The sequence below is a fragment of the Neoarius graeffei genome, chromosome 8, assembly GCF_027579695.1.
Source record: "Neoarius graeffei isolate fNeoGra1 chromosome 8, fNeoGra1.pri, whole genome shotgun sequence".
Taxonomy (NCBI): Eukaryota; Metazoa; Chordata; class Actinopteri; order Siluriformes; family Ariidae; genus Neoarius; species Neoarius graeffei.
In genome coordinates this window covers 74,853,821-74,879,860 of record NC_083576.1, presented here as the reverse complement: position 1 = coordinate 74,879,860, position 26,040 = coordinate 74,853,821, and the positions used below count along the sequence as shown (strand labels likewise).

Genomic DNA, 26,040 nt, shown 5'->3' with positions numbered 1-26,040 from the left:
GATTAAGGAGAGTGTATAAATACAGTATATAGGTGTGCAGTTTGCATAATGAGACACGAAACATGGCTTGGCTGACTTCTGAGTATTAGGAGAAATTTCATTTTTTGGCCAGATTGTTCCTTTAAGGCAAATCCATTTAAAATCAATCAACGCTCTGGTAAAGCTGAATTTACTGTATAATGTGGAACTGGAGGCACATTTGAAAAATATTTTTCAGACTTTATTCATCTCCTGTTGTTTTTCATACTGTAAGGGCCTCTGCATGCTCTTGCGACAAGGCTTTCGCAGATAGCTTTACGCAGACAGTTGTAATTTATCATTGAGTGGGGAGTATAGGCGTGTATAGGCGTGCGCGATGTTTTTCACCGCCACAACGCAAGGGGGCGCGAAGTCGCGAAATTGCTAGGAGTAGTTGGTGGGTGTGGTTAGTGGAGTGTTTATCTTCCGGTTACTGAGCAACAGGTCATTCAACACCGCTGTCCTTATAATGCGCTGTCCTTGTAATGACTTGAACTGGAGTCATATAGATGTACGTACTTCCTCACTTCCTCGATCAACCGCTCTTCGTGCTGCTCCATCTTCGCTCATGTTTTTAAAAATGGCGGTCGTGAAAACAAACCAAACCGGGGAAGTAGGGAAGCGGAAGTGCGTGTACAGCAGACGTAGAGTGGACCAATCAGAGCCCTCTTGTCTGCGACGCTGTCTGCGAGGCTGTCTGCGGTGGTCACAAATTTTGGGAGGTGCGCGCAGAACATCTGCGAAGGGGGGGGGGGCTTCGCAGACGCCATCTGCGAGGACTGGGCTGTCAGCATAAATTGGCCCTAACAGCTCAACTCGGTGGGAAAGTGCAGTTTAAAAAAGGCCTAAAACTGATTAGAGGCTCTGCCTTGACCTGCCAGCATCGTGATTCAAACCACATCGTCTGTTGGCCCATGACTCAAAATTCCAACAAGGCCACTGTGCCGCCCCGGATGGAGTAGTCTGGTTAACACCAGACCATATCACAAGTGAAATATGGTCTGGAATCCGCCTATTGAATTTCTCGTAGGGGAGGTGTGGTTTACGATTGTCAACGGCCGTTTATTGGACGTTGCGAATGTCTATCATTTGGCGTATACGTAGCCCATGGCCAATCATGGCAGTTGTACCCGGTGACGTAGTTAGAGCGACGAAGAGGCGAAGAAGAGAAGGAAAGAGAAAGAGAAAGAGAAGGCAAAACAAACTTTCGCTCTAAACTATTCAGAACAGTGTCTAAAGCTTGATCGAAAGTTTGGTTCGTATCGCTCGCCGCCATGTTAAATGTGATCCGTAAACAGTCCCAAATAAACTACAAGCTTCCGTTTGTCGAGTAGTACGCGTCACCGTCTTTCCACCCCTCCCCACTCTCTGATTGGCTCCCTAACTCAGGCGAGCCTTTAGACCAGGAGTGGGCAATTATTTTTTCCATGGGGCCACATGAGAAACAGAAAATTTTGTGGAGGGCCGGACCAAAAGGCTGAACTAAATTCTGCATAATATTAATTGTATTTCTTTATATAAAGCAATAAATAACATTGTTTTTACAAGCTGCTAAGACTGGTAAGAGTCTGGAAAAAACGAGGTTACCTTACAAAAAATGGCATTTATTCAATCAAATTTTCCAAAACAATGGTTAACAAAATGTGAACATTTGTACCTTTTTTTTTTCAGTCACATTCACCCCAAAACACAATAAAGACATCACAATATTGTCTTTCTACTCCAAATATCAAGCAAGATGCATCATATTATAATAATGATGCACACATCTCATCTCATCTCATTATCTCTAGCCGCTTTATCCTGTTCTACAGGGTCGCAGGCAAGCTGGAGCCTATCCCAGCTGACTACAGGCGAAAGGCGGGGTACACCCTGGACAAGTCGCCAGGTCATCACAGGGCCGACACATAGACACAGACAACCATTCACACTCACATTCACACCTACGGTCAATTTAGAGTCATCAGTTAACCTAACCTGCATGTCTTTGGACTGTGGGGGAAACCGGAGCACCCGGAGGAAACCCACGCGGACACGGGGAGAACATGCAAACTCCGCACAGAAAGGCCCTCGCCGGCCACGGGGCTCGAACCCGGACCTTCTTACTGTGAGGCGACAGCGCTAACATGATGCCCACATTTGTAGTTTAATCACCTCATTTGGTGCTTTTCGCCGGAGATCGGCTCCGGCGCCTGCTGGTGACGTCACACGATGTGATTGGCTGGACCGTTTGAAGGATGACGTACAAGTTTGTGGTTGGTCTGGACAAATTACGGAAGTAGTTATCGCGGGATTAGGTTTCGTGGGATTTCATGTCATGTTCATGTCGCGCAATTGCGTTTTTGTTGAACACAACTTCGAAATAAAAGCAATGCACATTCAGTCATGAGGTAAAATTAGAAAATACGTTTATTTTGTAACTTCTAATTAACCTTACGCGGGCCGATCAGAATGAACCAAAGGGCCGGATGCGGCCCGCGGGCCGGAAAATGTCCAGGTCTGCTTTAGACCGTAGTTTCCATGCTGTCTTTTCAGATCGGAACGATTGTGCAAAGCAGCATGGGATTTCCCAGGCTACGGATGGAGGGTGCATGTGATAAAAATAATAGTTTCTTCTTCTTTCGAGAGTCTCGACATTTTTTGACTCTTTTGGCTTCTCATACTGTCGAGGCGCGCTCGCGCGGCTGAGCTGGAATGCATTGACGTAAGAGCAGGCGCGCTGGTGCGCTCGAGCACTGCGGAGAGACACTGAGGAGCTGAACAACATCTGAGACAAACATCTCTCTCTCTCTCTCTCTCTCTCATTCCACCTTCTCCGGCTGAAACCGGGCCGGGCCGAGGCTCTGTGTGTCAGGACCAGGAGGAAGGAGACGCCTGGAGAAAGCTGAAGGAGCGTTTTGTGGTCAGAGCTGCAGAGGAGGCGGCGGATGCTCGGTAAACACATACACAGCCTGCGTGTCGCTCTGGTAAGTTATTAAACACGCGCACACACGCACAAGCTGCGTTTTAATCCCATGAATATTGGGTTCAATATGGCGCACTGAGCCTCTTCTCTCTCTGTCCTGGCCAGTGGAGATGTGCGCAGTTTGGACTCTGTGTGTTGCAAAATGACATTTAACATGCATTTGAACTTGCACTGATTTTCATTCTGTTTTAGATAGATAGATAGATAGATAGATAGAACTTTATTTATCCCTTTGGGGGGGTCCCTCAGGGAAATAAAAATTCCAGCAGCATCATTACAGAATAAACAGAGAATAGAAAATAGAGAGAAGTTCGAGATAAATTAAGTATTAACATGTATGAAAAAAAAGTCCAGCAGGAGAGGTATTCAGACGCGCAGCTTGTGAACAGGCAACTGCTTGGGGCCCCCGGCCCAGGGGCCCCCGGCCCAGGGGCCCCTCAATAGTCGGGTCCCGAGGGCTTATTTCTTTTTAGTTTTTTATTGTTCTTTACCATTGTATTTTCGCATTTGGAATTTAAAAAACTTTGGTTTCATACATTTTTCGTTGGTGTCAGATTATTTATAACAGGGGTTTTCAAAGTGTGGGAGAGAGAGAGAGAGAGCAAATAAACAACAGCGCCACCCTTACAATTTTTGTTCTTGCTATACTTAAAGGTCCCATGGCATGAAATTTTCACTTTGAGGTTTTTTAACGTTAAAATGAGTTCCTCTGACCTTCTTAAGTCACCCCGGTGGCTAGAAATTTCATAATGTGTAAACCAAACTATGCCCAATATTTGAGAATGGCGCGTCAAAACGGCACGTTGAGAAGCTCTTCCCTTGCCGACGTCAGCAAGGGAGATGATCCCCACGCCCCCCCTCTGGATTCCCACCCACCGTATGGATTGCCCACCCAGTTGTAGTGAGGAGACCATAGAGGGAGGACACAACAACATGGCATCACCTAAGTGAGCGAAACATGGAAGTTGTGCTGTACATGGATGTGACAACACAGAAAGGAGTCTGTTTTTACTGCCGACGGGAGAGCCCCTGAAGACACAGTGGCTTAATTTTATTTACTTCAATAATACGCCGTCGAGTCTACCTAAGACGGTGTATGTTTGTTGGAAGCATTTTCCTGATGAATGTTTCCACAACTTGGGACAGTACAGGGCAGGTTTTGCACATCAACAGTCACTGAAGCCTGGGTCCGTACCAAGCATCCCTGCCGCATCAGCCACAAACACCGAACAAGTAAGTGTATAACTGTTAAGTCGTTTTGCCGTGTTTTAAAATCGATGCCACGTTAGCCTAGCAATGGCTACATTAGCTGTGCAGCTAACCGCTTCCTGCAGTTAGCCAGGTACTCTGCGCTACAAAACCAAAAAGCATGCAGCATGCTCTGTTATAATAGCCAATCAAAACAGTTTTTACAAAGACACCCACATTCTTTTTTTAAGTCACTCGTTCATTTTATTTGTTTGTTTGTTCAGTAAAAACCGAAACATTTGTTGAATTTATTTTATTTCCTCGCGTCACACCTTAATGACGTCAGCGCGCGGTATTTTTCCCTTCGCGGTTTGTTCCTTCTCTCTCGCCATAGTAAGACACCCACATCCGCTTGTTCTGACCCACTGGAGGTAGCGTCACAGTGCTGTTAGCCAATCAGAGGTAACACGTTTATATGTCATGAATATTAATGATAAGACCTGCCCCCACCCTTTACCCTTCCCCGCCTCCTGCTTCTCATTAGCAAAACGACACACTGGGAAAAGCGCTGAAATGGTGCTTTCTCCCAGGAGGCTATATCTATGTGCCGAGGGTTCATTTCAAGAAAGGCTGCGGATATAACATCCGGAAACCTCCACGAGCCCGTTTAAAGCATCAACAAACCACCATGCCATGGGACCTTTAAAGTTCCATTCGTATTTTAAAAAAAAAAATGGTTGTTGTACACCGGGGCAGCACAGTGGTGTAGTGGTTAGTGCTGTCGCCTCACAGCAAGAAGGTCCGGGTTCGAGCCCCGTGGCCGGCGAGGGCCTTTCTGTGTGGAGTTTGCATGTTCTCCCTGTGTCCGCGTGGGTTTCCTCCGGGTGCTCCGGTTTCCCCTGCAGTCCAAAGACATGCAGGTTAGGTTAACTGGTGACTCTAAATTGAGCGTAGGTGTGAATGTGAGAGTGAATGGTTGTCTGTGTCTATGTGTCAGCCCTGTGATGACCTGGCGACTTGTCCAGGGTGTACCCCGCCTTTCGCCTGTAGTCAGCTGGGATAGGCTCCAGCTTGCCTGCGACCCTGTAGAACAGGATAAAGCGACTAGAGATAATGAGACGAATGAGACGAGTTTATGCCATTTTTTTTTTCCAGGGAGGAAATTTTTGTTTGTTTTATCTGTAACCACTTATCCCGTGCGGGGTCGCAGGGCAAGCTGGAACCTACCCCACCTGACCATGGGCGAGAGGCAGGGTACACCCTGGACAAGTCGTCAGCTCATCGCAGAGCTGACACACAAACAACCATTCACACTCACGGTCAATTTAGAGCCGCCAATTAGCCTAACCTGCATATTTTTGAACTGTGTGAGGAAACCATACATGTCAACCTATACGGAATGTCCGTATTTTATACGGATTTGATTCAATAAACGTAGTATACGGGCGTACAAATAAAGTTATACAGATTCTTTAAAAAAACTTCAATATTTATTTAGAGCTATAATCAATTCCCACGATGATAAAAGAGCACATAACATTTACAAACGTACTGTACACCACAGAAAGCACACACAGCCAGTAAAGAGTCTTATGAAATCGCGCGTTATCTTGTGGTAGCGAGACTTCGTTCCACTTTTGATCATGCGCACACTGCATTGCGAGAATCCCGCCAACCGGGAAGTAACATTTTGTTTGAACGCGTATTTCCACCTGAGCGACTTTCACTAGGGACTGAAAAGATTCTGAATGGGCACTCCGGCAAGATCAACACAGACACTTGCTGTGACATGCAGCCTAGTGAGGTATTGGTGCAGAGTGCTAAAAAAAAGCTGTCATGGAGTACAATTCAGAACATTAGAGTGACACTTTGTGTTTTTGTCAAACATTGGAGCTTTGTATTCATTCTGAAGGTTTATTGTTATTAATATTGAATAAAAAGTAACTGGGATATATCATTGTTAATTATCATTCAAATTTTAGGTAAATTATTTTAATTTGCATCTTATACGGATTTTATAAGGGAAATACGGATTTTGGAGGTTGATTATACAGGTTTGGTTGACATGTATGGGAAACCCATGCAGACAACATGCAAACTCCACACACAAAGGCCTTCGTCAGCTCCTGGGCTTGAACCCAGAACCTTGCTGTGAGGTGACAGTGCTAACCACCAGGGGCGCAGATACGTTTTTTGAACTGGGAGGGACAAAGCTGCCAGCAAACCAACCCCATCCCCAACATGTGTTGTCAACATGTGTTGACTTTCTAACTATGCCTGTGTGTTGCGTGAGCGGCAGTCAGTCAACAACTCTTCGCAAAGTTTCCTTATGAAACAATATGCTCGCTGAAATTATGGCAGGGAACGCCAGATTAAACATTAAAACTGCCTTCTGAGCACTGTATCTACAGGCTACCACTGAAAGAAGGAGGCTACCAGAAAGGCATCTCTACTCCATACGATTTTACTTTCACTACGACATTACTTTGAACAGACTATCAAAAAATTGCAAGGTGATATGATAAAGTAAGGCACAGTTTACTTACAGTCGTTGTTTTTTGAAAAAACGATGCAATCGTTTTCTGCCTTTTCGGTTTGGCACCCTTCATCATGCCGTGTTGGGGTCCTGAACTAGGAGCTGTCCCCGATATGCCTGTCAAACTTGTTGTGGGTAACCATAGCAACCGAGCTCGCAACCTGTGCAGTCTGTGCAGCTCAACCAGCCGAATATCAGTCTTTGTTTTGTTTTATGTGAGTTGTTGCAACTATGTATGTACTGCTGTGCACCTCAATAAACCGAATGGTAATTAGTCTTTTGATTTTTCCGTGAGGTTTGCCTTATGCAAAGAAAGACAGCATAGACGTTTTTTCCTCCCTATAAGTGGGGGGGACCGAACGAGGTGAATTTAAATCTGGGTGGGACGAATCCCACCCTCTATCTGCGCCCGTGCTAACCACTATGCCACCGTGCTGCCAGGGAGGAAATATAACCCACTTAATAACCTGCCATCCTTTCATGAATGGTTGTTTGTGTTTGGATTGTTTGTCTTATCAATCATTCTACAGACACGCCCCCAGCACTACTTCTTTACCCCTTTACATCATGCTGAGGAGAAGGTTTATGGATTTGCATTCTCGGCTTCCAAGATTTTGAATATCTGAGTACGCTTAAAAGTGTTGTTGTGACAGTCCTTACCTTGTTCAATGCTAACTCTAGTTAACCTGCTAATTCTAGCTCATTTTGGGGGTGGAGCTTTGCATCCATGGGGTGAAATGAGGACAGGGTCTATGAGAATCGTGAATCATTCAGATCCTATTGATTGATTTTAAAAATGGGGGGGGATAGTATCTCATCTCATTATCTCTAGCCGCTTTATCCTTCTACAGGGTCGCAGGCAAGCTGGAGCCTATCCCAGCTGACTACGGGCGAAAGGCGGGGTACACCCTGGACAAGTCGCCAGGTCATCACAGGGCTGACACATAGACACAGACAACCATTCACACTCACATTCACACCTACGGTCAATTTAGAGTCACCAGTTAACCTAACCTGCATGTCTTTGGACTGTGGGGGAAACCGGAGCACCCGGAGGAAACCCACGCGGACACGGGGAGAACATGCAAACTCCGCACAGAAAGGCCCTCGCCGGCCATGGGGCTCGAACCCAGGACCTTCTTGCTGTGAGGCGACAGCGCTAACCACTACACCACCGTGCCGCCCGGGATAGTACCTAAATCGTTAATTAACTCAGTCTTGAGTCAACTATTAAAATGGCGTGTTGAGTTGAATAAACTTATTATAGAAACATTTGAATGAGCTTATGTAGTGTTGAATTAACTCCTTCTTACAGTATTCATTAAATATTAATGTACAGTAAGGGTATGTGTGAAGTGATCTGTTAATTAAACACGATTGAGGTTCGGGGAACATTGGAAGGATTAATCTACAGTAATGTGCTGGTGTGAGATGAACAGCTATACGTAGGGATGGTCGTAGGTGCAGCTGGAGGGACGAGTGAAGGCAGCGTGGTAAGGATGGTTGTAGTGATGACAGTAGGGACGGGTGTAAGGACAGACGTGGGGTGGCGGTAGTATTGGTTGTAGCGGTGATGGTTGAAGGCTGAAGACTTGAAAGAGAGAGATAGAGGTAGCGTTGTGTGATGCTGTTGCTGCTGCATTGGAGCAATCCGCGCCATTTCCCACACTCAGCAGCTGTGTGTGTGTGTGTGTGTGTGTGTGTGTGTGTGTGTGTGTGTGTGTGTGTTTATATAACAGCATCGGTCAGGGAGTGTGTGTCGATGTTTGTTTGGAACATAATTCTGCAACTGCAGTCCTTGTACTGAGACCGTGTGTGTGTGTGTGTGTGTGTGTGTGTGTGTGTGAGAGACTGTGCAGTATGGACACAACATCCTGACACACATCCCTTCGAGCTGCTGAGAGCAGCATGCTGCAGTGTGTGTGTGTGTGTGTGTGTGTGTTGGTTGTGTGAGAAAGCGAAGCGCTCTCACTGCAATTTCATCACAGATGCTAGGAAACTAAAATATCGCAGCGAGAGAAAGAAGACAGAAAAAGGAAGTGAATAACGGATACGGGGGTTGATAGCTTTCCAAACGCATCGATTTTAGACACTGGCGTACTACAAAGTGCACTACTTTGACAGCCGCACCATTTTGTAGACACGTCTGAAAGACTCGGACGCTTATAAAAACCCTCGATGCGCTGCTTACAGCTAGTGAGCAAATGATTTGGTACAAAAACCAAATGGTACAAAACACATACCGGTAATAAATACACCCAGGTTTGTAGGGAATAAGAAGGTAGGCCTGAGTGTAGTAAGTTTTCTGAGGGCCATATCTTGAACATAATGAGCAAAACTCAGTGTTTTTGATGAGTGACTCGTCCCACAAATTCAAAACCAATGTAAATATTCAGTATGCGGATAAAGAAAGATGCTGAAGGGGGAACTGAAAGATAACGATCGAGCGAGGAGATATTTTAGACAGCTGGATCGTTGATGTTCTGTGTAACATGGCGGCCATATTGGCGCTCACCTTTCATGCGAAAATGTAAAATGATAAGCAGGCGTCTAAAAATATTCCTAAACGATGCAGGGATTTTTCCAGCAGCAGCACTGGGTTTAAGCACTATAGTGAGAATTTATGTAGAAATATTAATTTTAGTTATGTTGCTTTGAAAGTTTGCTTTGGAGTCATTGATGCTGGCCTGAGCCTTTTTTTCTCAGGAAATACTAGCTAGCTATATTAGTTTGTGATTTTTTTTTTTCTATCCAGTTCAGTTAACCATATGTGTTCTGTGTATATTGAATATATACGGTACACTCACCGGCCACTTTAATAGGAACTTGTTGTTGATTCTAAGCTTCCTGTTCTTGGCTGCAGGACTGGAACCCAATGTGGTCTTCTGCTGTTGCATGCTGAGATGCTTTTCTGTGCGCCACGGTTGTAAAGAGTCGCTCTGAGTTAAGGCCTCTGCATGCTCTTGCGACAAGGCTTTCGCAGATAGCTTTTCGCAGACAGTTGTAATTTATCGTTGAGCGGGGAGTAATAGGCGTGCGCGATGTTATTCACCGGCACAATGCAAGGGGGCGCGAAGTCGCTAGGAGTAGTTGGTGGGTGTGGTTAGTGGAGTGTTTATCCTCCGGTTACTTATAATGACTAGAACTTTTTTTTTTTATAATGACTAGAACTGGAGTCGTATAGATGTACGTACTTCCTCGATCAACCGCTCTTCATGCTGCTCCATCTTCGCTCGTGTTTTTAAAAATGCCGGTCGTGAAAACAAAACAAACCGGGAAAGTAGGGAAGCGGAAGTGCGTGTACAGCGGATGTAGAGTGGACCAATCAGAGCCCTCTTGTCTGCGACGCTGTCTGCGAGGCTTTTGCGGTGGTCACAATTTTTGGGAGGTGCGCGCAGAGCGTCTGCGAAGGTGGGGGGGCTACGCAGACACTGTCTGCGACGCTATCTGCGAGGACTGGGTTGTCAGCATAAATTGGCCTTTAAGCCTAGGTCACAACCGGACGTACGATTTTTGGCGTTTCCCAAATCGCTGCTTTTTTTTTTTTTTTTTTGTTCGTGGAGAAAGACGCACATTGGCCGTAAGTTTGTCTTGCAGCCTGAAAAAAACGTAAGCGCCCGTAGAGTTTGTTTTGACATGACAAAGAACCTCTGCGGCCAGTCAGCGGCCAGTCTACGGCTCGAAAATCAGCACGTCACACGCGCGCCCTCCGTGCGTTTCTTGCATTTTTTGCACGTAGACCGGTGTTCTGTAAAGTTATCCTACCTCTTGGATTTGTCCTACCAAGCCTACTGTGCTTGCGCAGAACACATGACGTCATATCTTGGAATTTGGACTGAGTTTTGTCCTACCGATCAGCTGGGCTGATAGAAAATCGGTGAGTATTTCACGCATTTGTAATGCGTAATGTAGGCATATTTGCAATTCAGAAACGTATAAAATACAGTATTTTATAAACAAACGAAACGATGCCCCGTCATAACTTTGACTGCACAGTGCCCAATGCGTGACAGAATTAGCAAGTTCTCATACAGACCATTTTATTATTCAAAACAAGTCATTACAAATTATTTGACTCGGCCAAAGACTCGACCAATATGCACAAAACATAAAAATCGGCAAATGCATGAAATACTCACCGATTTTCTATCAGCCCAGCTGATCGGTAGGACAAAACTCGGTCCAAATTCCAAGATATGACGTCATGTGTTCTGCGCATGCGCAGTAGGCTTGGTAGGACAAATCCTAAGGGGAAGTCATGGCCTAATGGTTAGAGAAACAGCTTTGGGACCAAAAGGTTGCTGGTTCGATTCCCCAGACTAGCAGGATTGACTTAAGTGCCCTTGAGCAGGGCACCTAACCCCCAACCGCTCCGGCAAGAGTGGTGGCGTACCTTGTGTCTGATTAGCCAAAAAAAAACTGATGATGTGATCATCAGTTCGGGCATTGAACCCGACCAACTCATCTCATCTCATCTCATTATCTGTAGCCGCTTTATCCTTCTACAGGGTCACAGGCAAGCTGGAGCCTATCCCAGCTGACTACGGGCGAAAGGCGGGGTACACCCTGGACAAGTCGCCAGGTCCTCACAGGGCTGACACATAGACACAGACAACCATTCACACTCACATTCACACCTACGCTCAATTTAGAGTCACCAGTTAACCTAACCTGCATGTCTTTGGACTGTGGGGGAAACCGGAGCACCCGGAGGAAACCCACGCGGACACGGGGAGAACATGCAAACTCCGCACAGAAAGGCCCTCGCCAGCCCCGGGGCTCGAACCCAGGACCTTCTTGCTGTGAGGCGACAGCGCTAACCACTACACCACCGTGCCGCCAACCCGACCAGCTGAACTGGACAAATCCAAGAGGTAGGATAACTTTACAGAACACCGGCCGTAGACGCACGTACGGCCGGTTGTAACCTAGGCTTTACTATATCCTTCCTGGCAGCTTGAACCAATCTGTCCATTTTCCTCTGACCTCTTTTTTTTTTTTATCAACAAGGCGTTTGTTTCCACCCACAGAACTGTCGCCTGTTCACTCGATGGTTTGTTTGTTTGTTTTTGTTTTTTGCGCCATCCTGTGTAGAGACTGTTGTTGGGTGTGAAAATCCCAGGAGTTCAGCAGTTTCTGAAAAACTCAAACCAGTCCATCTGGCTCCAACCCATTCCACAGTGAAAGTCACACTGCGCGATCAGAGTTTTTCCCATTCTGATGTTTGAAGTAAACATTAACTGAAGCTCTTGATTTGTATCGGCATGATTTGATGCATTGTGCTGCTGTCAAGGGGTTGGCTGATTGAGATAACTGCGAAAAGTGGCCGATGAGTGTATTCACTGTTGGAGCCAGATTAAATTTACAAGGTAATTACAAGTAATTTATTTTTTTGGACTCGGATGGTAAGATAAGCCAGATTGCTTATCTGGGCTGCCAGTTTATTTTATTCGTCGTTGCTCAGCAGTAACTTGACTAGGCTGCTGATGCAGCAGTTTATTTTGCAGCATATTTTCCCTCAAGTCCACCAACCGGGGCTGAGTCTCCCAAAAGAATCGCAAGACCAAGATTATTCATAAATAGTTAAGTGCGCATCATAATGAACTTCGTAGTTAAGATGATCTCAGGCTTGTGATGCATTTGGGAAACTCGGTCACGAGAAAGAAAAATTATATCTGACTGACTTTTTTTTTCCAAAAATAATTTTGATTTGAAAGCGTAACAGTGGGTTTATATGTTTTTATGGTGATCTGACAAACACGCACTTGCACGTCTTCAGCTAAAGCAAACATACCAGCTGGCCATCGGAATCGGAAAGGAGCAGAATTGGTTTGTTCTGATGGGCGGCACGGTGGTGTAGTGGTTAGCGCTGTCGCCTCACAGCAAGAAGGTTCCGGGTTCGAACCCAGCGGCCGGCGAGGGCCTTTCTGTGTGGAGTTTGCATGTTGTCTGCGTGGGTTTCCTCCGGGTGCTCCGGTTTCCCCTAAAGACATTCAGTTAGGTTAACGTAGGGCTGAAGTGCCCTTGAGCAAGGTACTTAACCCCTGACTGCTCCCCGGGCGCTCTAGTGTGGCTGCCCGCTGCTCTGGGTGTGTGCGCGTGCGTGTGTTCACTGCTTCAGATGGGTTAAATGCAGAGGATGAATTTCAGTGTGCTTGAAGTGTGCATGTGACAAATAAAGGTTTCTTCTTTTAAAAATTGCAAACACGGAGTGCTGTGTTAACTAATGCCTCTTTTCCACCAAAGCAGTTCCAGGGCTGGTTCGGGGCCAGTGCTTAGTTTGGAACCGGGTTTTCTGTTTCCACTGACAAAGAACTGGCTCTGGAGCCAGAAAAACCGGTTCCAGGCTAGCACCAACTCTCTGCTGGGCCAGAGGAAAGAACCGCTTACGTCAGCAGGGGGCGGAGTTGTTAAAACCAACAATAATCGCAAGACCGCGAAAGGTCACCATTTTTAAGCGCCGAGAAGCTGTACAAACGTGAAGTCATCCATTATTGTTGTTGTTGCTGCTTCTTCTTCTCCGTGTTGTTGTTGCTTCGATATTCGCGCCAAGGTTTATGCAAACGCAGCGACGTAACTGACGTAAACAGCGACGTAATGACGTGGCTCCCCTTAGCACCGTGAGCTATGGAAAAGCAAACTGGTTCTCAGCTGGCTCGCAAGTTGAACGAGTTGTGAACCAGCACCAGCCCCGAACCAGCCCTGGAACTGATTTGGTGGAAAAGGGGTATAAGTGACATAACCGAACAAAATAGAGAATGTGGCTGTCAAGCTACCAGTAGCACATGACGCGAAAGATACAGTCAGACTTGAATGTGAGAAGAGAAACTCTGTCCAGCTTGTGTGTTTTTAAACGGTCTGTTATTTTTGATAAAGATTATGATAGGATGATGCAGGTCGTGCACAGCTCAGCGTTATTGTAGATATCGCAGACATTTCAGAAGGAAAAGTGTGTGTGTTAGTGTTAATGTACTATGCACACTGCTGTTAGCTCTCCCATCACCACACTGACCTCATCATCATCAATACTTTATGATGGGAACACTGACGATGAGATCATACCTGTAGAGGAAACCCCACTCCTCTCTTCTGTCTAATCCTCTCTCTCTCTGTGTGTGAGAGAGACAGTATGAGTCATCTCACACTTCTCCCCTGATGCCGCCTGTCACACTGAGCCTCCAGTCAGGCTGTGTGTGCTTTTTGTGTTTGTGTATTTTGTGATTGTTGTTGGTGAAATATACGGCACACGTCTGTGTGCGCATGTGCAACCTGGTGCTTTGTGTTTTGTGTATGTGTGCCAGTGTAAAGTAGCTGCTGCATCGCGGCCATGTTGTGTGATGTGCCGTGTAGCACTGAGCTCATGAGAGGGAACCACAGAAGGGGTGGAGGACGTGTGAATGCGTGCGTATTTGGATGCGTGGGTGGGTGGGTGTGTGTCTGCATGTTTGCATCTGCAGGTACCTGTATTCGGTATTCATTTATGTGCATCTTGTGTGTTTCTGCATGCCTGTATGGAGATTGCGTGTGTGTGTGTGTGTGTGTGTGTGTGTGTGTCCGTCCGGAGGAAGGATAAGGCTTTCCTTTCCGTAGTATCTGACATTCAGACTGTTTCCTACTAAGGAAAGCCTTATCCTTCCTCCGGACACACACACACACATGCACTTTCTTTCTCTGACAAATTCTGTGACAGCCTTTTTTTTTTTTCTTTTCCCACGTTTTGTATGAATTACGGTATATCCACCGTATTCCTGTAGCTAATGCTGGAGAAATCATGGGTGAAACTTGTAATAAAAGTGACTGTAACGGCTGGATGGAGTGTGTTTTGCAGTACTTTTGCTAAATTACTATTGTTTACCTTTTTTTTTTTTTTTCCCTCATTAGTTTTAAATACAGTCGTAGTAGAACTGTATGGATTGTGAAAATGTCATTACAGAGTTCTGAGAGCACTTGAACTGTTCACGGCTGTACTAACAGCAGCTCACGCTAAGCTAAAATTTGTTCTTAATGACTTGCCTGGTTGAATAAAATTTAAATAAAAAAAGCAGTGGCTGAAACAGGAACGCTATAAGCACATTAATAGCAACTTATGCCGCTTTTCCACTACAAACGCGGCTGAGTCGTGCCGTGCTGAGTCGAGCTGAGTCGGGCTGAGCGGGGCTGTTGGAGTTGCATTTCGACTACAACCGCGCTGAACCGTGCTGGCTGGAAGTGGGTGGACACATTGGGTGGAGTTAGCGAAAGTGGGTGGACGTCACGTGATGTCGTTAAGCAGCGCAAACAGTGACATCAGTGACAGTGGCGGAACAAGTCAGAGCCGGGCCGGGGGCGGGGCAAATGACCGGGCCCTTTATTAAAGCTTATCATAACATCATTTTAGGCTACAAAATGTCCGCAACTGCGGTGTTTACCAATTTCAACACTACCGGGTGCAACTATGTTATTTAGTACATCAAGTCCTTCAAACGAACATGTAACTCAGAAACAAAAAACATTAGGATACTGTACATGGCTCATAATAAAACATCAATAGCCTATACTGCGCACATTATTTGAAGGGCATACGAATGAGCGCTCAGAGGTTGCAACGGTGACAGGAAGAGTCAGAAGTAAAAGGAGGGCGGTGCAAACCTCACTGAATGCACTGTGTTTACCAATTTCAACACTCCGGGGTGCAACTATGTTATTTTGTACATGAAGTCCTTCAAACGAACATGTAACTCAGAAACAAAAAAACATTAGGCGACATACTGTACATGGCTCATAATAAAACATCAATAGCCTACTGCGCGCATTATTTGAAGGGCATACGGCGAGCCTTGCGCTCCGCGAACTCGTCCACGATGCTCTGTATGTCACTGATTCAGTGAGCTTTTAAGCGGTAGTCTCACGACCCGAATAGTAAACAATAAACATGGAGGACATGGAGTCGTTAGTGTTGCTGGTCTTGGTGCTGTGGCTTGTTGTCACCGACAACGCGGACAGATACTGGCAAGAGCGTATAGATGAGGCGAGGCGCATAAGGCTTCAGAAATTCTCGTAATTCATAATTATTCTTCTTCCGGGTTTGCGGTGTTTACAGATCCCAGCGCGCTCGCGGGGCGTGTGTGGGCATGTGAGGACACTCCTCCTCACCAATCAGTGCACAGGGGAGTGTCTGCTCACGCCCCCAACCTCAGTCGGCACGGTTTGGCTCGCTTCAGCCCCACTCCAAAACGGTGCGAGTTTTAGGGGCTAAGCAGGGCTGAAACGAGCTGAGTCGTGCTGGTTTTTGGTAGTCGAAACGCGAGCCGTGTCGGGCTGAAGTGAGCTGAAGCGAGCTGAAGTGAGCTGAAAAAGGGTAGTGGAAAAGGGCCTTTACACTACCGTTCAAAAGTTTGGGGTCACCCAGACAATTTTGTGTTTTCTATGAAAAGTCACACGTTTATTTACCACCATAAGTTGTAAAATGAATAGAAACTATAGTCGAGACATTTTTCTGGCCATTTTGAGCATTTAATCGACCCCACAAATGTGATGCTCCAGAAACTCAATCTGCTCAAAGGAAGGTCAGTTTTATAGCTTCTCTAAAGAGCTCAACTGTTTTCAGCTGTGCTAACATGATTGTACAAGGGTTTTCTAATCATCCATTAGCCTTCTGAGGCAATGAGCAAACACATTGTACCATTAGAATAGCCTGGCAAGCCAGACTAAATGTGAATATTTAGTCTGGCTTCAATCCGTAGACATTTCCGAAGCGGGTAGGAGGAACAAACCGCTGTCTTTCAAACTGTCTCTGTGCGTATAGGCCAACGCTCTGACCAATCAGCGCAACAGTGACTGTGACGTAGTCAGAGCGACAGAAAGCAGTGGGGGAGGCCTTGAAATAAATAATTTTTCAAAATGCGTATTAATTAATAAACAGGTTCTAGATATTAAGAAGTTTGGACATAATGACCACAAGTTTGGAGTCTGTACCACATACTTAACATACACTTTTTTTTCCCCAAGTGTTTTTCAAGGGTTTGCTTAAACTGTTTGAGAGTTTTTATTTTTATTTAGTGTTGTTGGTGAAATAATTTCCCTCAAATTTAAAATAACGGGAAAATAAATAACAATCAAAAAGTAATGTTTCAAAGCTGTTTATTAATTCTTCGTACTGCACAAACTAGCCCATCCTTTTGGCTACGAGCGGAGCCAGCTGGTAGATCAGACTTTTGCCATAGCCGGTCAGCAAAACAGCGAAAACGTCCTTCTTGAAAAGGAATGAGCGGAGAGCCTCTTCCTGCTCATGTTTCAACGAAAACTCCAAGTCTAATTCTTCTAAAACTGATTCCAAAGCGAAGTCAAACGCGCGCTGTTCACTAGCCGTAGCCATCTTTCCTGCTGTGCTTTCTCCAGCGTCGCGCAGCTTTGTCGTCACTCCTGCAAAAGCCCGCCCAAAGAATCCAAACAAAAACCTTGCGTTGTGATTGGCGGGCACGATTTGATGCCCGGGGTGTTTTGTTGATATGGTGCGAGGCTAGACCCACTCGTAGGCAAAAATATTTTTGGCCGCTAGGCGGGTGGGTCTAGTTTACTAGGCTACCATTAGAGCACTGGAGTGATAGTTGCTGGAAATGGGCCTCTATACACCTATGGAGATATTGCACCAAAAACCAGACATTTGCAGCTAGAATAGTCATTTACCACATTAGCAATGTATAGAGTGTATTTCTGATTAGTTTAAAGTGATCTTCATTGAAAAGAACAGTGCTTTTCTTTCAAAAATAAGGACATTTCAAAGTGACCCCAAACTTTTGAACGGTAGTGTATATCAGCGATGGGACAGTTTTCGTCGTCTATAAAAACAGGACGAATGTGGCTGAAGGATCTAAACTGTTTTGCTGGGTTTCATGTGATGTCACATCCACCTCATTAGTTATTCAGAACTTTAGCTGGTGGTCTACCAAAGCTCAGTTGACAAAGCGTTTGTATGGAGAAGCTGCATTGCTCGCATGAAAAATGCCTTACGCTTGCGTTGTTTTAGGTTGTTCGACTTGATCAAACTGTGAAACTGGTAAAAGTTTCTTCAGGGTTCCCCGTGAACTAATAAAAAAAAGGTGAACGAACACAGGATTTCACAAAAAGACATCGAGAAAGGTGGCTTTCAAACCTCTCAGTGAAATCGAAGGGAGCCGAGTCGAAGCATGCTCGAGTTTGCAGTGATCACTTGGTGAAAGGTTTGCATCTCCCTCTCAGCTATGTCCTTAGTGTTTTCCAAGTACTTTTCTTGCTACGTGTCGTTATTTTACGGTACTTTTTTTTAGTCATGAAGCGCTAAAGTCCCCAGCTGTTTCTTTGTTTACTCCTCACAAAGTCTATATGCTTGACTTTGGTCGTGACAAAATTCTTCCCCAGCCGTACAGTTACAATGCGCCGTGATCACTTCTCTGTCTTGTTTAACTAATGGCCCTTTTCCACTACCCTTTTTCAGCTCACTTCAGCCCGACACGGCTCGCGTTTCGACTACCAAAAAACAGCACGACTCAGCTCGCTTCAGCCCTGCTTAGCCCCTAAAACTCGCACGGTTTTGGAGTGGGGCTGAAGCGAGCCAAACCGTGCCGAGTGAGGCTGGGGGCGTGAGCAGACACTCCCCTGTGCACTGATTGGTGAGGAGTGTCCTCACATGCCCACACACGCCCCGCGAGCACGCTGGGATCTGTAAACACCGTAAACCCGGAAGAAGGAGAATTATGAGAATTTCTGAAGCCTTATGCGCCTCGCCTCATCTATACGCTCTTGCCAGTATCTGTTGGCGTTGTCGGTGACAACAAGCCACAGTACCAAGACCAGCAACACTAACGACTCCATGTTTATTATTTACTATCCGGGTCGTGAGACTACCGCTTAAAAGGTCACTGATGTCACTGTTTGCGCTGCTTAACGACATCACGTGACGTCCACCCACTTTCGCTAACTCCACCCAATGTGTCCACCCACTTCCAGCCAGCACGGTTCAGCGCGGTTGTAGTCGAAATGCAACTCCAACAGCCCCGTTCAGCTCGACTCAGCACGGCACGGCTCAGCCCGACTCAGCCGCGTTTGTAGTGGAAAAGCGGCATAAGATCCAGGTCTTTAAAGGGGTTTCTGATTAGGGATCGACCGATATGGTTTTTTTTTTTTCAGGGCCGATACCGATTATTATGGAATTGGGATGCCGATAACCGATATGTGCAACCGATAAATGTAAACATTATAATTCACATGAAATTAAACATAGCACACACTGACACAGACCTTCATATCCATGAAATGTATGTTTAATTGTAAAATTGAACATGAAATTTTGTGCAGGGAGATGCCAGCAGCATTTGTACAATAAAGTCAAACATTAGTTAGAATAAAATGAGAAATAAAATAATAAAATAAATATTCACCAATAAAAAAATAAATCACTCCCTACTATATTACAGCTCACCATTTTCAGTGGAAAATAAATGAAAATACACTCTGGATTTTTTTTTTACACTAAGAACTAAGTAAGACTTACCAACTTCAAGTAGTTTTTAAATAACAAATCAAGTGTAGGGAGCTGCCTGCAGCATTTTTTAAAAAGTCAAATCAAACATAAAGTAGGCTATCACTCCCTATTATGTAACAACTTAACAAGTAACCATCTACATTCTAATGCTTTTAATGCCCAAGCCTAATATTCCCAATTTAGGAGGATTATATTGTAGTGAAGGAAGCACAGTTGCTCTGCATGTTAAAAGCTCTGGTTAAAAGGAGCGGCTGCTCCTGTAAGAGTATATCGCTTTCCGAATCAGAAGCGCTAGCGAGGAGAATCACTTGCGCAAGAATTACAAATACTAGTGGAGTACGTTACAGCGCAATGTGAAGTAGCATAAGAACATTTAAGTCAAGAGTTTAATTGATGTATTTCGTTCATTAGCGTTTATCCAAGCAAGTGTGCATCCACGACACAATTAATTACTGAGCCCACAACAAGCGTCCTGACAAACTCCCTACAGTATTACACAGCCGACTAGCACCATATCACACCTGGCTTGTTTAAATGTTCAAATAGCGCTTTATAAAGTTACCGAACATATACAAGTGCAATGCGCTTTTTGAGCACGAGTCACGTCATGAAGTTTACTCATCACCATAACAAATAGCCAGTAGGCTTGCGCTAGCCTACAGAGCACAAACACTACGTTTTATTTCGTCTTCCCTTGACCACCTCTCTGTATGGCTGTCATTCTACTGTTCGAGTAGAACTACTGACACATTCACAACGTTTCCAGACGGGGATTTAAAAATGACTGCAGCCTACGTTATGCTGGGGACTGCTTACTATGGACAACATTACATGTAGTTTCAGCGAGACTAGTTGGTTGTAGGCTAATTCAAGTGCTTCCTTCCGTAAGCTAAGTTTGCCTGGCTACACAGATGCAAATGGATAGTTTTAACGAGTAGTAGATGAAGAATGTAAACATATAATGATGTTGTGCTTTTGCAACTTGTGTGTTTGTGACTTATTGCGGCAAAAGCAGCGTGTCCTTACCTTGAAGTGGGATCTGCTTCTGCCCGAGTGCCCATACGGCCGCCTTGAAACAGTTCACAGCGTTTAGCTACGCATGTTGATTGGCTGTATCCCTTGTGCCGCTTCTGCCCGAGTGCCCGTACGGCCGCCTTGAAACAGTTCACAGCGGTTAGCTACGCGTGTCGATTGGCTATATCTCTTGTGCCAAACAAATCAGATGTTGTGGTGGGCAGGACCGTGTTCTTGAACTCAGAGGCGAGTGCAGGAAAGGACGTGCAGTGACAGTCGCGTTAGGAACGAAATGGCTGCAAAAAGGCATGTTATCGGCATATCGGTGGAAATTATGGCCGATACCGATAACCCTAAAAATGCAGAATATCGGCCCGATATATCGGCCAGGCCGATTATCAGTCGACCCCTATTTCTGATGATCTTTGTGAATGATTTAGCTGAGAGATAAGAGCCAACACAAGTGAGAATCAAGCTAACTGTTTGTTTACACTTCAACTTGCAGCGCTTCGTTGTAAAGACGTGAACGAAAAGCTTAAAAAAAAAAACATACTTACACGGCAAAAACAATACAGGATTCATTGGCGACTTGAATACCGAGGTCCTTTACCCAGCCACATACAAAAAAGTTGTAAGCCTCCATACTCTTCCACGCTTTCATCTGTTTTGCGGTGTAGAAGGACGTCTGCAACACCAGATAGTTCGAGATGTCGGGGAACTCGACTGAAGGGTAGTTTTTGAGATCGTATGACAAATCCTTCTTTCCCAGACTGTAGGGGTCGATTCCATTGCACATAGCAATCTTCTGAATATATCTAAAGCGAGCAGTGGCTTCTAGATTGAGTGTACTCTGATAAGTTATCACTAGTTGTTTGCGCTACTGTAGCTGTTTAGACCACCAGCTATTTCACTTCCAGTAAAACCGCTAAGAAAAGCCACATGACTGAAATCCAGCGATGGGTGATCATTGGCTTAGTTGCCATGGCAATACTACGAGATGTCACCAGAAGGGGGTGACGAGTCCTCTGGAGGGTAAAAGTGATGCTTCTGGAGAAAATACCTGTATGTACAGAGTGAATTCCTTTGTTTTACATATTTAAACACACATTTAATGTCTTTTGCTTAAGGGTTTTATTTGCAGTTCATCTAAAGAAGTATTTTTACTAGTGCTGTCAAAAATGTCGCGTTATTAACGCGTTAACTTGACTCAATTTTAACGGCGATAATTTTTTTTTATCGCGAGATTAACGCCCTGTGACATGATGTAGGTTTTTCATAAGCTTTTGAAACTGCCAGGAACTTGGAACAGAAAACCGATAGCAGCTAGACTGTAATGCCATGCCCCGCACAGCCAGAGTCCTCTGCCCTCCTCCCCCCAAAGGACCAGCGCGGGCAGGGCGCGCTAGTAGAGATGGGATTTATGGCTCTTTGATGGGATCCGCATCTTTGTGATCCGTTCTTTGAAAAGAGCCGTTCAAAAGACTGGCTCATTTGGGTCTTTTTAAATATTTATTCAGTTTTAAGAAGACAGCGTCTAAAGAGCCAGATCCCTCTGAACTGTAAACTCAATGCTATCCCAGAAATCCTTCCTGTAATATGCAAATTTGGCCGCCTCTGATTGGACAGCGTGACGCGTCAACAGGCAGAAAGTGTAAAAGTACAAAATGTGTTAAGTGAGCTGAAACAGTAAAGATCAGATTCAATGCAATATTTATCAACGAACAACTTAAAGTTAATATAATAGTGTACTTTATATTATAATCAAGCATGTCAAGCCTACCGTCACTGTGAGTTGTAGACTAACTCAAGCAGTAGATCACTTCACTCCTGGTTCTTTTGCTAGCACCGGTGCTCGGCTTAGGTTCACTTTGGAGTGGCTGTGTCAAGACGTGTTATGCTTTGCAATAAAAAAACATTGGTACAAAGCAAGCCCATTCACTTTTTTATGCTGATAAGAGAATTACAATGGTTTTTCATGTGACAAAAACGTGCGATTAAATTGCGATTAATCGCGAGTTAACTATGACAGTCGCGACATTAATCGCGATTAAATATTTTAATCGCTTGACAGCACTAATTTTTACATTGTGCTAGTATTTCCTTTACCGATAATGTAAATGTACATAGTGTGTGTGTGTATACGGCATACTGATAACATTTATGTTCGTTTTAAATGTCAGAAGCAACAGATTAAATGTAGTGACACGTTACAGTAGGTTATCTGAGGTCACGTCTTCACACCTTCCTCTCGTTCCTCAGGAAATGAAGACGGGGAGATGATCCAGTCGGAGCTTTTGAAATGATTGCGCTTTTACATTATTTACTTTCATTGACGCCAGATGATTAATATCTTGAGCAGAGCCACTGGCTTCATCAGTGTCAAGTGGATAACAAGTAACTGGAAGTCGCACCCATAGTCTATGCTAGGAATCGTGGGAGGCAGGAATAAGGTGGATTAATTTTTTTTCTCTGTTATAGTTTTATCATATTTGTAATGTGAAAAATTATATTTGTGTGTATAGAAAGGGAAATTGTGTGTGTGTTGAGGAGTGGTCAGTGGGCTGTAGATGCACACAAATGAAGCAGCATGCCAGTAATTAGCCACATTGCTTTCTGCAGACAAACAGTACTGTGTGTGTGTGTGTGTGTGTGTGTGTGTGTGTGTGTGTGTGGTCCCAGTAGAGATCAAGTGCATCACTCCAACATGGCATCAGTCTCCCTTTACCCTGGACACAACTCATTATCTATTGTGCACCCTCCATTAACACACACACACACACACACTCTAATTATGATATCTTGTTACACATATTGATCTGCACCATCTGGTTTGCGCTCTTGTCATACGACTCGTCCACCAATATGCACAGAAACACACCACTGTTCCATTCCGTTCCTCTCCCAGCCTCTTCAGATACTCTGAATATTTCAGACTCCGTATTTCCACATTATAGTTTGCTTTATTGCCTGAGGCTCTTGTTCAAATGTGACTTCAATACCCTGGTGGTAAGTGTTTGTAATATCGTTTCCCTCTTTTACATCAGGTATTACAAATGATATTACAGGGCCTGATTGAGAACCATTTTAAAGGTCCCATGGCATGAAATTTTCACTTTCTGAGGTTTTTTAACGTTAAAATGAGTTCCTCTGACCTTCTTAAGTCACCCCGGTGGCTAGAAATTTCATAATGTGTAAACCAAACTATGCCCAACATTTGAGAATGATGCGTCAAAACGGTGCGTTGATAAACTCTTCCCTTTACTACGTCAGCAAGGGAGATGATCCCCACGCCCCCCCTCTGGATTCCCACCCACTGTATGGATTGCCCTGCCCAGTTGTAGTGAGGAGACCATAGAGGGAGGACACAACAACATGGCATCACCTAAGCGAGCGAAACATGGAAATTGCGCTGTACATGGATGTGACAACACAGAAAAGAGTCTGTTTTTACTGCCGACGGGAGAGCCCCTGAAGACGCAGTGGCTTAATTTTATTTACTTCAATAATACGCCGTCGAGTCTACCTAAGACGGTGTATGTTTGTCGGAAGCATTTTCCTGATGAATGTTTCCACAACTTGGGACAGTACAGGGCAGGTTTTGCACATCAACAGTCACTGAAGCCTGGGTCCGTACCAAGCATCCCTGCCGCATCAGCCACAAACACCGAACAAGTAAGTGTATAACTGATCGTTTTGCCATGTTTTAAAATCGGTGCCACGTTAACCTAGCAAAATGGCTACATTAGCTGTGCAGCTAACCGCTTCCTGCAGTTAGCCAGGTACTCTGCGCTACAAAACTAAAGAGCATGCAGCATACTCCGTTAAACTGAGTTTAGTCTGGAAATTGACTGTAACTTATGAGCTTATGTTTGACTATTGCTCCGCAATGCATGTCTTCTGTTGGATAAGCGATATGTTGCTGTAGTTGCTGCTTCTATCCTCTTTGGTTACGGAGTGCGTGTTCAAGCCTAGGGTATTATACGTTCGTAAACTACCACTCCGAACACTCTCACTCTCTGTTCTCTGTGTCACGTTGAGTTTACGAAAGGAGTCCGAGGGAGAACGGGGTTTTGTCTTAGCAGCGTGGCTACAGGCGCTGATAGCAGCGAGTATGTGTGCGCGCAGCTTGGTCAAGCCCCTCCCCCTCCCCCCATGGCCCGCCCCCACCCTCTACCCTTCCCCGCCTCCTGCTTCTCATTAGCAAAACGACGCACTGGGAAAAGCGCTGAAATGGGGCTTTCTCCCAGGAGGCTATATTTACGTGCCGAGGGTTCATTTCGAGAAAGGCTGCATATATAACATCCGGAAGCCTCCACGAGCCCGTTTAAAGCATCAACAAACCACCATGCCATGGGACCTTTAAGGAGTAAATTCCGATAACCATAATGTCGATCGGACATTTTTATCTGGTGAAAGTTAGGCAGATGTCAGTAGTTTTGGACAAACAAGACCGATACGTCAGTCTCTCGCACCTGAGAGCACAAACAGCAACAGCAGTATCAGCAGAAACAGTACATTAAAACACCACCACTGCACTTTTATATCATTTAATCAACTTGGCTGCTTTTATGTGGAAGTAGTTACATGTAGTTTCATTTTCGACACACATTTTTGTTTAATTAGAAAAATGACAATTGTAAAATAAATCAAGATGTACGTTTTGTGTTTATTAATCAGTCATTTTCCTACATCATGTAACTCGAGTTAGGTTAGAAGGTGGATCAATATTCAAATACTGGTTTTTGCTTATGAATATGTAAGTATTAAGAAATTTCAGCTATTACGTAGAGAGTGAAAGTGCGCACACACACACACACACACACACACACACACAGTACCACTTGTGTATAGTCTCTCTGTCGCACCTCGCATTTTCCACCATCATACTTCAGGGGAAGGAAGGAAGGGTTTGCCGTCATGTCTCATGTCAATTTCATAAAGTTTACACAACTGTCTGAGAGCTGCGTCACATGTCTGCTGATTCATTCTTCAGTTGATGTTAAGGCCTTTAATATTTTATATTTAATCAGAGGATGCATTTGTGAGCTTTACTATGAAGAGAAGAACCTCACGTTACCAAAACGCACACTAACATGCACATACTTTGATCTGCAACACACCCAGGCCTGTTTGAACAGCTACATAAAAGCATGACACACACCCACACACACACACACACACACACAGAGTAACATGCACATGCTTTGACGTGCAACACACCCAGGCATTTTTGAACAGCTACATAAAAGCGTAACCAGCGCACATGTATACACACGTGAGAGAAATAAGGAAGTCATCCTAGTTCTGTGTCATAAGACTATTTATATAAAAATTATGCACAAAAAAACCCTGATTTTCCAACATGCCCTGTCATGCCCTTGCACCTCATCTAGGGTGTATTCCAGCCTCATGCCCAGCATCCCAGGACAGACAAGATAAAAATCTGAAAGGACAGGGGCGTAGCGGGGGGGTGCCCGTGAACACAAACACACACCCCCGGTCGGACCATGCATTTTTTTTTTTCAATAGCCGCATAAGAATATTAGAAAAGCGCCCACTGTAATTTTTCTAACTTTTTTTTTTTTTTAAACCAGATAGCGATCTTGCAGTCACGTGACTGGAAAGTACACAACCCCCATCTTGTCGGTCAAAAACACCGCTGAATACTGCTGCACTCGTGTACAGAATGGATCAATTTCAACCGACGGACTACACGGCTCATTTTTCTAATGAACAGATAACTAGATGTATGTCTAAAATAAACGATCTACAGATTTGTGACCCTTATGGCTTACCGGACGGAGTTTTCACGACCGGATT

At 44.8% G+C, this 26,040-nt stretch overlaps 1 protein-coding gene across 2 annotated transcripts in view; it reads left to right on the top strand.

Annotated features, from left to right (window-relative positions):
• The first annotated feature begins 2,745 nt into the window (after positions 1-2,745).
• Positions 2,746-26,040, top strand: part of snrkb (SNF related kinase b) — an 86,647-nt gene continuing 63,352 nt past the window's right edge. The window contains exon 1 of one of the 2 annotated variants that reach the window (XM_060928249.1): positions 2,746-2,984. The gene's annotated coding sequence lies outside the window, so the exon portion shown is untranslated. Of the gene's footprint in view, positions 2,985-23,533; positions 23,893-26,040 lie in introns of those variants that run through there. The other variant, XM_060928250.1, reaches the window with a different exon arrangement.